This window comes from Oculina patagonica, chromosome 13, assembly GCF_052425735.1.
Source record: "Oculina patagonica isolate OP01 chromosome 13, crgOcupat, whole genome shotgun sequence".
NCBI lineage: Eukaryota > Metazoa > Cnidaria > Anthozoa > Scleractinia > Oculinidae > Oculina > Oculina patagonica.
Genome location: NC_135770.1, coordinates 25,389,157 through 25,404,897, shown reverse-complemented (window position 1 = coordinate 25,404,897; position 15,741 = coordinate 25,389,157). Strand labels below are relative to the sequence as shown.

Below are 15,741 nucleotides of genomic sequence, written 5' to 3'. Positions count from 1 at the left end.
TTTTTCGCACGTGAAAAAAAGCGATATGCGCCATTTGATTGGTAAATCGAAAATTTACGCTGTGGATTTTCAGTGCTTTTTTCAGTATATAATAATGCTAGTTACGGCCCTGCATGTTTGGTTGGGACTGAGATCAGTTCGTGCAAAAATGTTGCTGAAGAGCAACGTACGTGAAACACAAAACGGTCAAAATTATATCTTACCGCTTACAGGCTTAACCGAAGGCGCGGCATTGTGTTAAGGCAGCCATTAGAAGGACGGGATCAAGAAATGTAAACTGTGTTAAATTTAAGAAATTAAGACAAAATCCATCACGAAATCGAGTAATATTAAATTTTAGTTGGACGAAAATCGAGTACCGGAATAATTTAAATCCTATTGCACTATTTTCTGACAACTTCAACAGCTAAAGATTTATGTAATTATACGTGATAACACCGACAACCGACTTCATATCATAAGAAAATGAATTTCAAAGTTCATCATAACCATGTAAAATACATGTAAAATCTTACGTGTAGCTATTTTGTTAAATCGTCTTTTAAGCGATTAAGTGGAATTCAGTAGAACTTCGAAGTTTGGTTTCGATGTTTGTTGTTGTTAGAATGATAACATATTTGAAATAGTAACACAGACGTTTGCATTAAGATGTAAATAGTTTGTGTACATTATTTTGTCCAATTGATACTATTTGTCAGTCGTTTAAGAGTATATTGCTCCAAAACTACAAAATAACGCTAAAACCTATCAAAACAAGCTTATATGTGGTCGCTTACTGCAGGTGGTCGAGGTCATACCATTGTTTCGACGGTAGAAAGAGGGGACTGAAGGAGGTAAAACGGGATGTTCCTTGTTATGTCCTCGTCGTTCACTTGAACACGGTTCCACAAATAGAGTGTTTTTACTCACGCGTTAGGTTTCCTAGCATTCTTACCGACCTTCCTCTCTCGTGAGCAACAAAAGAAAGCTTTAGCAGGTCAATTCTTGTATATTTATCATTTTCTTAATCGGACGATCATTTTTACTGCTCTGAGACTGTGGAAAGCATCTGGAGCGTGATCGGATGTACAGAAAAAGTGGTCAATTGCAAGATGGCAGCGGCGAGGAGACGTGATACAGAAAATCGTGTTAGACAAGGATTAGTGGAAAACACGGGGCCGGGGTCCCGGGGTGTGGAAAACACGGGGTGTGGAAAACGCGGGTCCCGGGGTGTGGAAAACACGGGGTGTGGAAAACGCGGGGTCCCGGGGTCTGTGGAAAACACAGGGTCCCACGTATTTTTTTTTCCAAAGTTGAATTTGTTTTTTGTTTGAAAATAGTTACTAGCGGCTTGTGAAATGTTTTAGGGTTCTTTTTAAAAATCGCTATGCTCTCAGACTCTTTCAGTGATATGAAAAGGTAGGTCGTTCCAAAGTTTAGGGGCGTAAAAAGAAAAGGATCTTTGACCGTATGTACATGTTTTCACGTCAGGAATTTGTTAAGAGTAATTGGCCAGATGATCGAAGGGAACGACAGTTTATTTCCTTAAAGAAATGCCCTAGAAACTTCTGCTTAGAAATTAAAATAGTCTTAACTGCCTTTTCAAAATGCACAAGAAACTCCTTACTTACTACTACTTCGCTCAGAAACACTTAGGGTTAGGGTTTTTTAAACGGTCGAAAAATAAAAACCGTTTTAACTGGGGTACTCAAGAAGTTGTGTCTGTAAATACCGGTCTGTTCGATCTAGCTTGTAAAATAGATTTCGCTTATTTCTTGTGTGTTGCAACACTGTCATGTACTTATACTAAAACCACAAATCGCTTGACCGGATCATTCATTTTTTTCGAGTTTTTTAAGGATTTTCGGGTCACCAGAACGAGCGCTCGTGACGACCACTGTCAAGGCTTAAAGTTACCACAACTTTGAAAATTAATTGTGATAGGCCACATCTCTCAGCATTTTTAAGACGAACATCAGAAATCTTAACAATCTTGATGCATTATTAGATGATGGGTGCAGAGGCTGTCCGCCCTGCTCCTCCTAAAGAATTTTTAATTATGTTTTATTGTATTATATTTTAACTTAGATTTAAATGTAATTATTGTAAAGAGCCATAGTTTTTTAGCATTTTCTTTTATTTTAACCCTTTTTTGTTATGTCCCCGTATTAGTGGGGGAGTTTTCCCCAGCTAGGTGGTTTATGACATTTTAATAAAGTTTCTATCTATCTATCTATCTAATTAAAAAATAACTAACAACTTCTGCACCAAACAAACACCACAGCCAGTTATATTATGTCTTTTTAATTTATCACAGTAACTTTCATGAGCATCAGTTAAGCTCGAATCAAGCCAGCAGGAAGCCAAGCCAAGCCAGCCCTATCGCACACCCTGATGAAAACTTCAAACTTTTTGGCTAAAAAAGTGAGGCGGTCTATTTCAATTAAACCAACGCAGCCGAAAGGTAGATGTAATAGAAACTGATGTTCCTACAGAAACAAAATCTTCTGGTATCGTCTTAATGAAATTTTTACACCTGTGGTTTCAAGCTAGATTAACCAGACAGGTATTACAGACACAACCTCTTAAGTTCTTGAGAAAGTCCTGCTCTGTGTACTTAAATCAGAGTCACGTCGAGATATTAATTTCGTTTTAACTGCGATATTTAAGTGCTTTAGAAACTCCTGCTCTGTGTACTTAACTCAAAGTCACGTCGTTTTTAATCGGTCGAGCAATAAACCTTTTTAACTGCGATATTAAAGTGCATGAGAAACCTCCTGTTCTGTGTATTTAGTTAAGAGTCACGTTGTTTTAAATCGGCCGAGGAATTAAATTCGTTTCAACTGCGATACAAAAGTGCTTGCGAAACTCCTGCTATGTGTTTTTTTTTTTTCAGGGTCATTAAATTCGTTTTAACTGCGATATAAAAGTGCTTGCGAAACTCCTGCTATGTGTATTTAGTTAAGAGTCACGTTGTTTTAAATCGGCCGAGTAATTAAATTCGTTTTAACCGCCATATTTTTGTGCCTGAGAAACTTCTGTTCTGTGTATTTAGTTCAGAGTCACGTCGTTTTTAATCGATCGAGAAATTAAAACCGTTTTAATGGTAATACCTTTTCCCGCGCTTCGTAACAGCTACCTGTATTTACTTCGAGTTTTGATTGGATCACTTGGCTGACTTGGATCGATTGGCCAGAGTGATAACTTTGGTTTTATTTTTCGGAAACTCAATTAAAAGCTGCTGTAGCTGTACTGGTTTTGTGCGCTATTTGCACTATATTGCGTGGAGAAGGGTAAAAACATAAATTCAGTACATTTTTAAATTATATATCAACCCACGACTCAGTTGCCTTCCAGTAATTACGCTGCGGAGGACACGTCAACACATTAACCTTGGAACATTTAAACGACCATTTTGATTGATAAGAACAATTTTTTTTCTCGCGCAAAGCTTTCAGACTAAATGAACGTGTTTGCCCGTAGGTGGTGTCAATGTTTTGAATTGATCACCAATAGAGGAGGCTGATTTACGCGCACAAATGTCCTTCCTTCATTAAATGCGGTTAATTGTTGGTTAAAACTCTGTAGGGACAGGATGTTTATCAGATTCATTTATAATAACATCATGTAGAAAGATAGCGAGGCATCCGTTTTACCGGTGAAGGAAGGACGACATGCAATGCGCAGGAGAAATAGCAGCTGCACTTAAAATTTAATAGAGTAAAATCCTGATTTCTCGAAACTTCTTAGAACTCGGACTCGAACTCTTCTCTGAGTCAAATTGTGAACACTGCAATCTCACCCCGATTTCTCTTATTCTCAGATTTCTCAAATCAATATCTGTTTTCCTTGGAGGTTTGAAAAATCGCCCCCACAGTACATTTTGTCACGTTTTCCGTGAGTAAGTTAAGACAAAAGCACTGCTATTTGTACTATCATTAATACTGTTCTTTGGCGTTCATACAATGCTTCTTTTCCTGTTTGAGGTATTTTTTTGGGTGTAAAATTTCAGGCTCATGTATTTTTTTGGGTTCGCAATATGAAGCTCCGGCGGACCCCCCCCCCCCCCCCGTCATGCATACTGTAAGTACCCCCCCCCCCCCCTGGGTTTGAGCCATAAAGGCTGAAGCTTGGCTCGGCTAGAACGGCTTGCCGGTTTTGAGCTACTAAGGATCTGCAAAAAAATCTTATATAAACAAAGTAACTGCTTACTGTTTTTGTTCTTTTAGCGTTCATTTGTTCAATGTTGCTACCTTTGCCATCAAACTTTTTCCTTGTTTTGTAATTACTCGTAAATTTCGTTGTCGTTTGCCACTAAATCTTTAAATATCCACATAGATTTCAACCACTTCAGTTTATTTGAAATTATTCTCTTTGTTTTTACATTCACTTGTTCCTTTTATGACAGAATTATTTTGATGATATGAGGACCGCGATAACACGGAACTCAAATCCTTTTGTCACATCGTCAAATTGGATTGCAAATTGTCTTATCTAGACCAAACATCTTAAAATAACGCGGTAATGACAGAAGGCAGTTGTTGGCCGAAAGGAAAGGATTTACATTAATTATAACTGACACACACTTACTCGTAAAGCTTCGTTGTACAAAATAAATAGAATTAAAAGACCTCCCGCTTCCTACATTTTTAATTGGAAATAGAAATAGATAAAAAAAACGCAAAACCATTAAAACGCGGGTCTTTTCAACGACAATTTGTTCTCTGAAACTGGGGGAGAAAATGGACTACCGAAGGCTTTTAGTTGTTGCGGTTATTTGTTTTCTTATTGGAACTTTTCTTCAGCAAGAAGTTCAAACATTTTATGGTAGAAGAAGAGGACGAAAGCAACTGAAAAGGAATCGTGTCTTTGATCCTGTCAGAAAATATCAGCAAAGAGGAGAAAAGTGGAAGGTACGATCGGAATCAATCCGAAAATTAAACTCAGTCACTAAATAAATCAAACATTTAAACACGAAAATTGACATTTTTTCATTAAAGGGACTGTATCACGGATTTTAGCTAAATTTAGGCATGGGAAATGGCCATCATACTCGTTGAAATATAAAAATAACCTGTTAAAACAGTGAAAAAAAATTTCAATAACACACCAAATGACAAAAGAAGGTACACATGGCCAAAAAGTGACGAAGAAGTGAAATACTGTTGGGCTGAACAGTTTTCAAAGTAATCTTGTTTGCTTGTAACTTTAAATAATAACGCCCGGGAGGCAAATTTGGTTGCAATGAAGCTATGGTTTAGATCCATAGAAGTAATTTCTTTGCAAACATTACGTTTCATAGCGAGTATTTGTTAAAACTAATAATATATACTTAACTCAGCTGTGAGTGGTCAACGGCAGGTCCTTTAATTCTGGCGTGAACAGCCGACAGACTGCGTCACCAAACCAAACTAATGTCTGCAATTAATAATTACGACCAACAGAAAACAGACAAGTGATATACTGAAAAAATCTTCAGAAAGAGGGATGGTACATTAGATAAAGAAACCTACCTAACGTTTTCAAACAAATTTATAAAAATAAAATGAAAGTGTATGGCTTGGTTTTTATTATTACTTGTCTTTTTAAATTCAAATGATCAACGACAAAACAGACAACACAACAGAAACGACAAAAGCGTATAAAGTGGGTTTTCATGTTTGTTATCATTTTATTGTTCCCAATATTTATTTATTTTTGTGATTTATAGATGTACGAAAGAAGTATTCTGCAGCCAGCCCTATCTTATGAAGAAGAAAAAGTGGATAAAAGCACTTTTTAACGTAACTGTCGCATAAAAGAGAAGTATTTGTCTTGAGGAATCAACGAAACATCAACTGTAGTGAATCATAATTGTTAAATAAGAGAAACTAAAAAAGCTATACTTGTGTAACTGATAAACTAATAAAGAGTGATAACAACAACAGTAATGTAGTTTTAATACCATTTCGTGGTGTTTCAAAGTTGTTTTTGGCCATTAAACTTTCTTTTAACAAAATAGTAGAAACAAGCCGCGGTCTACCGACTTGCAAATACGTTCATGTGGCTGTGCAATCATTGGCTATTTAAACAAACTCGTAAATTCCATTTCAGTTGACGTTCGTTCGTCAGTTTTATTATTTAACAAATTGTCACGATTCCCCTATATGGCTAGAAAGTCCTTGTTCACGACAGATATCCAGCGATATACGTAGTTTGCCAAGATTCGTTCCAAGTCTTGCAAAGCGCTGCATAACCACAGTTTTTCTAGCTGTAAAATGTGCTTCGTTGACAATTTGTATAATAAAACAATTATCCTGCTCAATCCTGCGAAATATCAACTAAGAGTCAGGAGATATTCAGTACGCGAAGATTTCAAGGGATAATTGATCAATAAATGCAGTTTGCCAAGATTAGCCCAGTCATTAAGTGATTTGTTTTATAGCACAACGAAGATATAAGAAGAACGACAGTCGTCGGTCAACGTTCACCGGTAACAATGTTACCCTCTGACGTCATAGTTTTCGCAATGTTGTCCGCTCCGAGACTTTTGGCGGGAAACATTTTTATTTTTAGCTGTCATGTGATCGCGAAATAGCCAATGAGACCATGCACCGTTGGAAAAAAAAGGCAGTTACATTACAGTGTATTTTGTTTTCAACTTGTTGAATATTAAAATAATTAACCCTGCTCAATCTTGGGATTATAATCTGATTTAGCCAACTCAGCCAAGTATCAGGCGATATTCTCGCGATCTTGCAGGATACTTGAGATGCAGTATTCGCCTGTAGAAAACTCGAGCTTGTCTTATCTCTATACCTTGTAATTCAGCTGGTTTCCAAGAATTTCCCAAATGGAGTAAATATTTTTCAGGATTTGTTTTAGAAGTTATGCATCTAACTTTCAAGTAATTTAGGCCGTGAATCTCAACAACTTTTTGGCGAAAGGAAATTCAGTTTCTCTTGCACTTTTAATCAACGTTCTCTCCATGATCTGAAGTCTACGCTTAGTCGTCCGCGGCATTATATTTGCTTTCTGACTTCCGGGTGAGTTCTAATCAACACGAGTTTATTAGCGGTCACCCTCAGGAAATGGCTAACTGACTGAGCGAAATTTAGCGAGAAACAAGACAAACATTGAATTTGAATCACCACGAGAATGCGAAAGCCATCAGTCGTCGGTCAACGTTCGCGGGTCACAGTGCAAAGTTACCCTCTCACGTCATAGTTTTTGCAATGTTGCCCGCTCCGACCCTTTTGGTGGGAAACATTTTTATTTTTAGCTGTCATGTGACCGCGAAGTAGCCAATAAGACCTCGCGCCGTTGGAAAAATGCCAGTCACATAACAATGTGTTTTTGTTTACAACTTGTTGAATAATAAAAAATTATAATCAGATTTATCCAACTCATCAGGCGATATTCTTGCGATCTTGCAGGATTCTTGAGATGTAGTATTCGCCTGCAGAATACTAGAGCTCAAGCTTGTCTTTGTTTACAACTTGTTGAATAATAAAAAATTATAATCAGATTTATCCAACTCATCAGGCGATATTCTTGCGATCTCGCAGGATACTTGAGATGTAGTATTCGCCTGCAGAAAACTAGAGCTCAAGATTGTCTTTTCTCGACCTTGTAATTCAGCTGGTTTCAAAGAATTTCCCAATGGAATAAAGGTTTGTCAGGATTTGTTTCAGAAGTTATGCATTTAACTTTTAAGTAATTTAGGCCGTGAATCTCAACAACTTTTTGGTTAAAGGAAATTTAGTTTCTCTTGCAGTTCTTGCACTTTTAATCAACGTTTTCTCCTATCTGAAGTGTACGCTTGGTCGTCCGCGGCATTATATTTGCTTTCTGACTTCCGGGTGAGTTCTAATCAATACAAGTTTATTAGCGGCCACCCTCAGGAAATGGCTAACTGACTGAGAGAAAATTTAGCGAGAAACAAGACAAACTTTGAACTTGAATCACCACGAGAATGCAAAAGCCATCACGATTAACCATTTATTGTTAGCAGCAATAACGCAAAATGCGATAAGTAAAACGTAATTAAATGATCAAGGCAGATTTCTTGTGTCGTCAACCATATCATCAACAATTTTGCAATCAAATGCAACGTAAAACGAAAAAATCAACTTACAACTGTCTTTGATTTAGGGCCGCTTAGCTTAATTTCGTGAAACAGGACATGCTATGCTTATCGTCGAGTCGCTTTGTAATCTAACTAGGCAGCTGTTTGAGTAGAGGCGAAATATAAAAAAAGAAATCAGCCAAATGAGAAGTCTTGACGGTGACCGCATCTGCTTTTTAAAAGTCCTTAATAGAACTGATCTTTGAGTTGCTATAAATCATTTCAAGGAAACACTATTCTCTTCGAACATTGCACACACATTTACGTAAATGATATCTTAGTTTTCATGCATCTGTAATTTTAGGATTAGGATTAGAATTTTTAATATTGTTACTTGATATTTTACCGACATAGTTTTACATATTTTTTAATTGTCTTCTTTTAGAATGTATTCAAAGTTCGTGTCCCCAAATTAGTATTGGTTTTCCCGAGCTAACTGAGTGGTTTTTTGACACGTTAATAATGTTTCTATCAGTTCTATCTATATAAACGATGAACTTCGCGACAACATCGCCAGAGAAGCCTACGGGTCCATTTACTTCGCTAATGTTATGACGCAATTCGTTACGAATAGGAAGGCAGAAAAGCTTAAATCAAGTAAACTGACATCAATTTGTGGGTAGGCAACATAAAAGGAGTGAAGACCACTTGCACAAAAATAAAACATCAAGGAAGCTCAGACGTCAAAGAAGGCTGTGGATCCACTTACTTTGCCAACGTTATGACGCAAATGATCATTACGTAACAAGAAGGCAGGTTAAAAAAAACACACGTCAATTTGTGCGTAGGAAAACGTGAAAGGAAAAGAGCCCTCATACACAAGCTTACACAAATTTGTAACAGTAAGGAGGCTATGACGATCGCTGCCGCTTTGATGTTCAAAATAGCTTGGGGCCTTTCTTTTCTGACATTATAGTTTACTGATGTTATTATTATTGGCCTTATAAAGACCGGATGTGTTGGTTCCCACGCCATTGTTGTAATCTTGGTCGAACCTTCACGGAACGTCCCGCCTCTAGGGAGACCATTTATATTGCTGTAGGCGTATGTCTTGCGAAGGATGATGATGACGTCACATTAAAACAACTTATAGCTTTTAGATGTTACAACATCATCACAGTTGGAATGGAAAACGAGCCGATGGGCCGCCATTTTGAAAATCGTCGCGGAGAAGACCCTGGGAACGAGGTTGGATAGCTAATTCGACCTCATTCTCGTCCCCAGAGCCGCTTGTCCCTCATAGCCGGCGGAGCCTGTGCACGAGAACAAAGTAGCTCTGGGACACATAATGTGATTGAGTTTCACATCTAACCGATCAAATCAACCGTTTTAAACTCTCGTGCACAGGCTTCGCCAGCTAAGAGGATCCGACCTGTGTACGGACAACTCAACGGAAAGTCTGGGCTCAACTCCAAATAGTGTACCATTTTGAAAAGCAGAGATGACCCTGGGACGAGGTTGCAGGAGACCCATGGGTGTGAGCCATTTGACAATATTAAGCACTTACATTACGTTGACTTACAGCAGTCGAGGAGTAAGACCGTTTGTAACTGTTGTATTTATTGAACACTGCACAATAAAATTTACAACGGTGACAGTGATTTTTTAATAACATACATTTTGCCATAACTAGTGACGTTTAATTTAACGGAACTTTATTTAACAACTTGTTAATATGATAAATATCTTGCACTTAAAACGTTAGTTAAAAGAACGCTTTTTCGGTGTCGCAGCGTGGTGGGTCATCAGCCATAAAGCTTAATCCTCTTGGGAGTATTGTCGTGATCTTCATCTATCTCCTGAAGGAAAAAAAACGTCAGAATGAATTTGTGGTTTGTTAGTCTCTTGTGTTGCTACGCGGAATATATGGAGCCAAGCCAGAATTTTCATATTTAAAAAAAGTGTCTTTAGTAATTTAAAGGTTAGCAAAATAATGGCCACAATATTAGTAGCCACCAAAAACAACGTGATGAAACAATTCTAGTACAGCACGCGGTTGTTTGAAAGCCATGAAAAGTGCTTTCTCGCGGGTTACATACCATTTACTACCTTATTGTTACTAATTTCGCGGTTTTCAAAAAATCGCGAAATTAAAGACCCGCGAAAATTTATTTCAAACGCTTTCTATTGTATATTTTATGTTAATTACGTATTTTTGGCCCAATCGCGAAAATTAAGTTCCCGCGAAAATTAGTAACAATAAGGTAGGTCTTCGAACTTCAAATCAAAAGCCGAGAAACTCCTGGTCTAACATAGTCTCCTTCGCAACCGTTTTTTGGATGTCACGTAACGCAAACCAAAAACGGCTGCGAAGGACCGCGAAGGGGACAAGGTTTAAAAGGAGCAGATTTCAGATTTGCTTGTTATGCAAACAAATCCATCTCAGTGAATGTATTACCCAAAGTTGACAAAGCTTGTTTGTTAGCCAGTTATATGGGATTGTTGCCAATTAAAATTATTTTATATTGCCCCAGGCAAAAATTCGACGATTATGTTTATCGGCAAGCGCAAATTCAGAACTGCTACGAAACCGAAAGTGCGAACTCGACATAATCGTCAACAAATTGACTACAAGGTTTGTTCAAGTGTTGCGCTTTATCTCACAGTGTACGTATTCGTTCTGATCTTAACGCTGATTCCAAATTGTTTTGTCGTGCCGTAGATGTCCCCTATTATAACTTAAAAACCTGTTAATTCTTTGTTGATGTAAAACTTTGTTAAAACTATTTCCCACAATCGATATAAGTTAGCAATAACACGGAATTTAAGCAGTATTGACACCTTATTAACAAAGCCAATCTGAGCTCGTGCTAATATATACATTGCATTTTCCAGAACTTTCAAAGTTTCCTGAAACCACATACCCAAACCACAGAGGTCATGATCCGTTTTCCATCAGCATCGGAAGGAATAAAACTTTTTCCGCTTCTCCACCTTCTTCTCCTTCTTCTTCTTCGTCTTCCTTTGTGCCTTCTTACGTTAAAAGCCTCTGCCTGGTCAATCAGAATGTCACTCAAAATCAACCAAACGCACAGAATGAAAACAAGCAGTTTTGAATCCATCCTTCCGTAACTCTCTCTTGTTAATTGTTTGTTTCACTTCTCGACTCTCAGCGTGTTGGTTATGGAACAGTCACAAAAGACACTTTTTCATAAGTTCCGGGAAAGATTTCTTTGTTTCGGTTAAGGAAGTGCTTAGAAAGGCCACCCGTGACGACATGGACTGCTTATTAGGTTACGCACTCTAAAGAAGCCATTAAACGATTAACTATTCACTTAGAATCCGCGCGCCGCAAACAAAAAAAAACATAAAATTATTAAAAAAAGATTCAAAAAAGAATAACATAAAAGGGTTTGCTTATTATGTAAACCATTTTCTGTTAGTGAAGATTTTTATTATTTTTTGACAAAGTTTTAACATCGATCTTCTTGTAAGCTGTCGCGTTGCTTTGTCAGTGGAAAAAACGGTAAGACTGGGGGCGGAGTAAAGTCAACATAGCCACATGCCATTGCACGAGTAGTTGTCTTTGATTGTCAGAAAATTTTTGGAAGACAACTGTTTTGTTTGACTGTTTTGGATCTAGGTTAACAGTTTTTTGCGGAACTTTGTAATTAGGATAAGTTGTTTTTATCATTGCTTATGATATTTAGTTGTTGCATTTATATGTTCCTTTTTTGTTTTGTTTTTTAGTAAATTGTCAAATGGTGCACGTAAATAGGTTTGAACGTTCTGGAGCTAATTACATATTCTCTTTAATTATTTTGCCGCGCTAAAATGTGGCTGTAGTGGCCTCGATTTGAAGACCTATCCGAGGTCGTTGCATTGTGTTCCTGGGCAAGACACTTTATACTCACAGTGCCTCTCTCCACCCTGGGCACGCTTGTTTAAAGGATGGATTACGCTTTCGATATCCACCGGATAATTCACTATCCGTTGGATAGCGCAATCGACTTTTTGAACAACCGGAGCCAGAGCCCAGTTGTTCAAAGGTGGATAACGCTATCCACCCGTTAAATAAGGATATATCGCTATCCCGTGGATAACTGTCGTACAAAACCTACTTCGCTATTTACCGAATAGTAATTTAACCGGTGGATAACGCTATCCCGGCCGCCTTCTAAACAACCGGGGCCAGGACCCAGTTGTTCAAAGGGTGAATAACTGTCATACAAAACCTACTTCGCTATCCACCGCCGGGATAGTGATTTATCCGGTGGATAGAGTTATCCAGCCTTTGAACAACAGGGGCCAGGAGTATAAATTGGTACCGGGGAATTGTTGTAGGAAGTGAAAAAGCTGGGTATCAGTGATAGACTACCATCCCATCCAGGGGGGGCGGGGGGTGCAGCACTGAGTTTGAACAGGCGCGACGCAGCTTCAGCCTTTTCCGGATGAGTATAATAAAATGATGTACTGATTGCAGTAAAGCCATTTACAGTTTACCTTCTTATGCACTTCCGTTTATTCGAAAATAGGCAGTTTCGTTCCTGTTATATTGGACATAAACTTTACAGTATTGACATGTAAATCTACAGCGGCACTTTAATGAACTTTTTACAGTTTTTTTTTTTTCTTTTTTAATCGAATACTAGAATACTTCTTTAAGGAAAGTTTCTCGGAAAGATTAATTGTGATAGTTTTACTGGTCTTCTTGAATGCTTGGAGCTTATTCTTTTTACAATTCTTGTCACAACTCTTTTATTTACAAAAAATTGTTGAGTCCATGTTAAATATCTTGCATGCACTTTAAACTCATGACGTTATTTCGCTTAAGTTAAGAGTCTTCGATATCCGAGTGTAGCGGTTCTTCAGCGACGAAGCTTGGTCCTCCGGACTGAACTGTCGGGATATTCATTTGCACCCTAATGAAGAAAACGTCAAAAACAAATGACATTAGATTATTTTCTAGTTGTCAGAGTTATAAGTTGGTAAAATTGAACTTAGTAACAAATACATGCATCTTATCGATTAACTGCGAGGAACGAACTAGTACTGAGAAAAAATATTGGCTCAGACCGGAAATCAAGCCCTTTTATTGGCGGAATCAGGTTATTGACCATCTCGGTTGTCTTAGTTTATGTTTTATCAAGCATGAATAACAATATTCAGCCGTATCACCCTGAAATGTTAAGCAATATACGCGTACGCAATAACACGAATAGATACCAGTTAGAACTGATTTTCTTTCACGGGCGGTATTTACAACACTAGCTCTACTTGTTCATTTTTACAAGACATTAACTGACTGTTAAACTGTGTTTATAAATTAGGAATTAAGAGGACGAGGAAGTCGTAGCGCCATCAGATCAGAGGACATTAAATAATTGTATAGACACCATATTGCGTTTGTGGCTAACGGTGAAATCGCCGGTGTCTTGGAATGCGTCTTCATAGCCATTAACACTTTATCATCAGCGATTTAAACTTGTTAATTAGTTTCCCATGAATAATAAAAGATTCTCGGCAATTTAGATAATTTAGATAAGTGGTCAATCTTTTCTATCCCCCAGGCAAGAAAGTGATTAAACGACCGTGAAATTGGCTAGTCCTAAGGACTTATTCAGAAATGCCACGTTCATACAAAATATTTGATACGCGCAAACAAATTTGTCTTCTGTTTTCTCTTTTGGTTTTTGATTTAATTCATACAACAGTACACGGCAGATCATAACGCTGATTTTCACTATGAAACTGCGGATGTTTTCTTTTACAACTTAACGTTCTGTAAAATGCAAATTCCTGTTGATGTTAACTATTGTCTTCAACATGTGTTAGCCGACAATAACACGCCAATTTAGCAATAAAATTACTGAAAACATTTTAGAGAAGCTTGCTTGTAGTTAAATAAATACATTTCATACGGTATTTGAAAATAAGGCTTTGCACCATTTCAAAATCACGAGTTAACCTACCCAGACCAAAGACGCTACCGCTCGTTGCCCACGGTAAGCTGAAGGGATGAAATCTCTCTTTTTGCCGTGTCTTCTTCTTCTTCTGCTCCGTGTGCTTCTTGTAGTAAAGGACTCTGCTTGGTCTATCAAAATGCAGGTGAAAGCCAGCCAAACGCACAAAAACACAACGAGACGTTTGGAATCCATCGTTCAGTTCCTTCTTATCGATCAGCTATTCCGGCTTGTCAGCTCTGAACATGTTCGTTATGCAACAGTCACTTATTCATAAGTTACGGAACAATTAATTATAAGTAATTATTTAATGTGTTATTTTCAGTTCAAGCAGGAAGTTCTAAAGGTTATTGGATTACGTACTTCAAAAACAGTTTACAAACAATCAAATTTTTAGCGCAAAACCATCAAAAAATCGTGTAAGAAAGCTCTCAAATAGGCTAACACGTGCGTCTCAACTGTATAGCGAAAACGCGTATAACTCCAAGTTTGACGTGGAACTCGATGAATAGAATCTGTTTATTTTGCTGTGCGAGGGATCGAATTGAACTCGGAAGACTGATTCAGCGGGTTTTAGAGCTTCGGGATCTTTTTAGGCGGAAACAAATACTCTGTGCTTTGACGTAGCGCGCACTTTACCGTTTAGGATTCTTTCAATATTTTTGTTATGATTCACTTATGTCAAAACATGACATAAAATTAAGAAAGACACCGGAAGTACTCAGAATGCAGTTGTCTAACTTTTCAATTTCAAACTGAATAAACACTCACACAAATTTTTAGTTGGAATTCGTTTCAATCGTATATCATCGCACTAGCTACTGAAACAATTTATTCCTGGGCTTAAGCCCGATTCAGACATCCTGTTACTGAAGTTACGCGATGAACGGCAAATTGGAAATTAAGTTCCGCCTGGGACAAGGCTTCGTGGCTATGAAAGCGGAACTTTTTGCAGCTACAGAAGGGGGTAAATAGGTTCGCAGATAGACGGATTTGCCTTAAAAAACGCACGGATCGTGGATTTTTGCGATAAATTGAGCGGATTTGGGGATTTAGAAAATACAGCGGATCGCAGATTAGCTAAAAATTTTGGCCCGCATTCCAGAATCTTCATGTATACCCTATACCTTAAGGTTACTATTTTTAGCGGCTATTAATTTTAGCGATTTTTTCAGAGCAAGATTTAGCGACTATTTAATTTAGCGATTTTCCGAAAAGTTTCAAAAGTTAGTGACATTTTGAAAACCAGTTTATAAACATATAGCTAAGATGGAAATAAATGTTCAGTAAAAGAACAAACTCACTTGAAATTGAGCAAACATTTGCATTGCCAGAAAGAACAAAGTTACCGACATCTATTTTAAAAAGAATTTGTTAAGTCGACAATGCTTATTTTGTTTCCCTTTGGGGTGGGAGGGGAGTTACTTTAATTTAACGAGTATTAAATTTGACCGAGACAAATTTTAGCGAGCACTTAATTAAGCGATTTTAGCCCAACTCGCTAGACACCAAAGGACAGAGCGTGGATACAAACAAAGTCGTGGATACTAAACAAAGTTCGGGTAACTTTGTCTTCGTCGGTAAGCTTATGTTGGCGGAATTTCGCCCAAACAAACTGTGAAACAACTTTTTAAAAGTTGGCATAACAAAACAACACGTGCTGTCGAGTTGCAGTAAAACTAAACCACACAAAGTTTTGAAGTAATGCGGATTCGGATTTGAACGAAAAATAGCACGGGTCGGCGAATTTGC

The 15,741-nt window shown here is 37.7% G+C and overlaps 3 long non-coding RNA genes across 4 annotated transcripts; 1 reads left to right on the top strand and 2 right to left on the bottom strand.

Moving 5' to 3' along the window:
• Window positions 1-4,522: 4,522 nt before the first annotated feature.
• LOC144636574 (uncharacterized) lies at window positions 4,523-5,905 on the top strand. The gene is made up of 2 exons (XR_013567529.1): window positions 4,523-4,892; window positions 5,690-5,905. It is a non-coding gene; the product is annotated as an uncharacterized LOC144636574 (long non-coding RNA).
• Window positions 5,906-9,681: 3,776 nt separating this feature from the next.
• On the bottom strand, window positions 9,682-11,254 carry LOC144636570 (uncharacterized). 2 transcript variants are annotated; one of them, XR_013567524.1, is made up of 2 exons: window positions 10,951-11,254; window positions 9,682-9,885 (listed from the first exon to the last, which is right to left on the bottom strand). It is a non-coding gene; the product is annotated as an uncharacterized LOC144636570 (long non-coding RNA). The 2 variants fall into 2 exon arrangements; XR_013567525.1 differs by having other exon boundaries at window positions 10,957-11,254.
• A 1,316-nt stretch (window positions 11,255-12,570) lies between these two features.
• LOC144636576 (uncharacterized) lies at window positions 12,571-14,224 on the bottom strand. Its single transcript, XR_013567530.1, has 2 exons — window positions 13,999-14,224; window positions 12,571-12,948 (listed from the first exon to the last, which is right to left on the bottom strand). It is a non-coding gene; the product is annotated as an uncharacterized LOC144636576 (long non-coding RNA).
• Window positions 14,225-15,741: the final 1,517 nt, after the last annotated feature.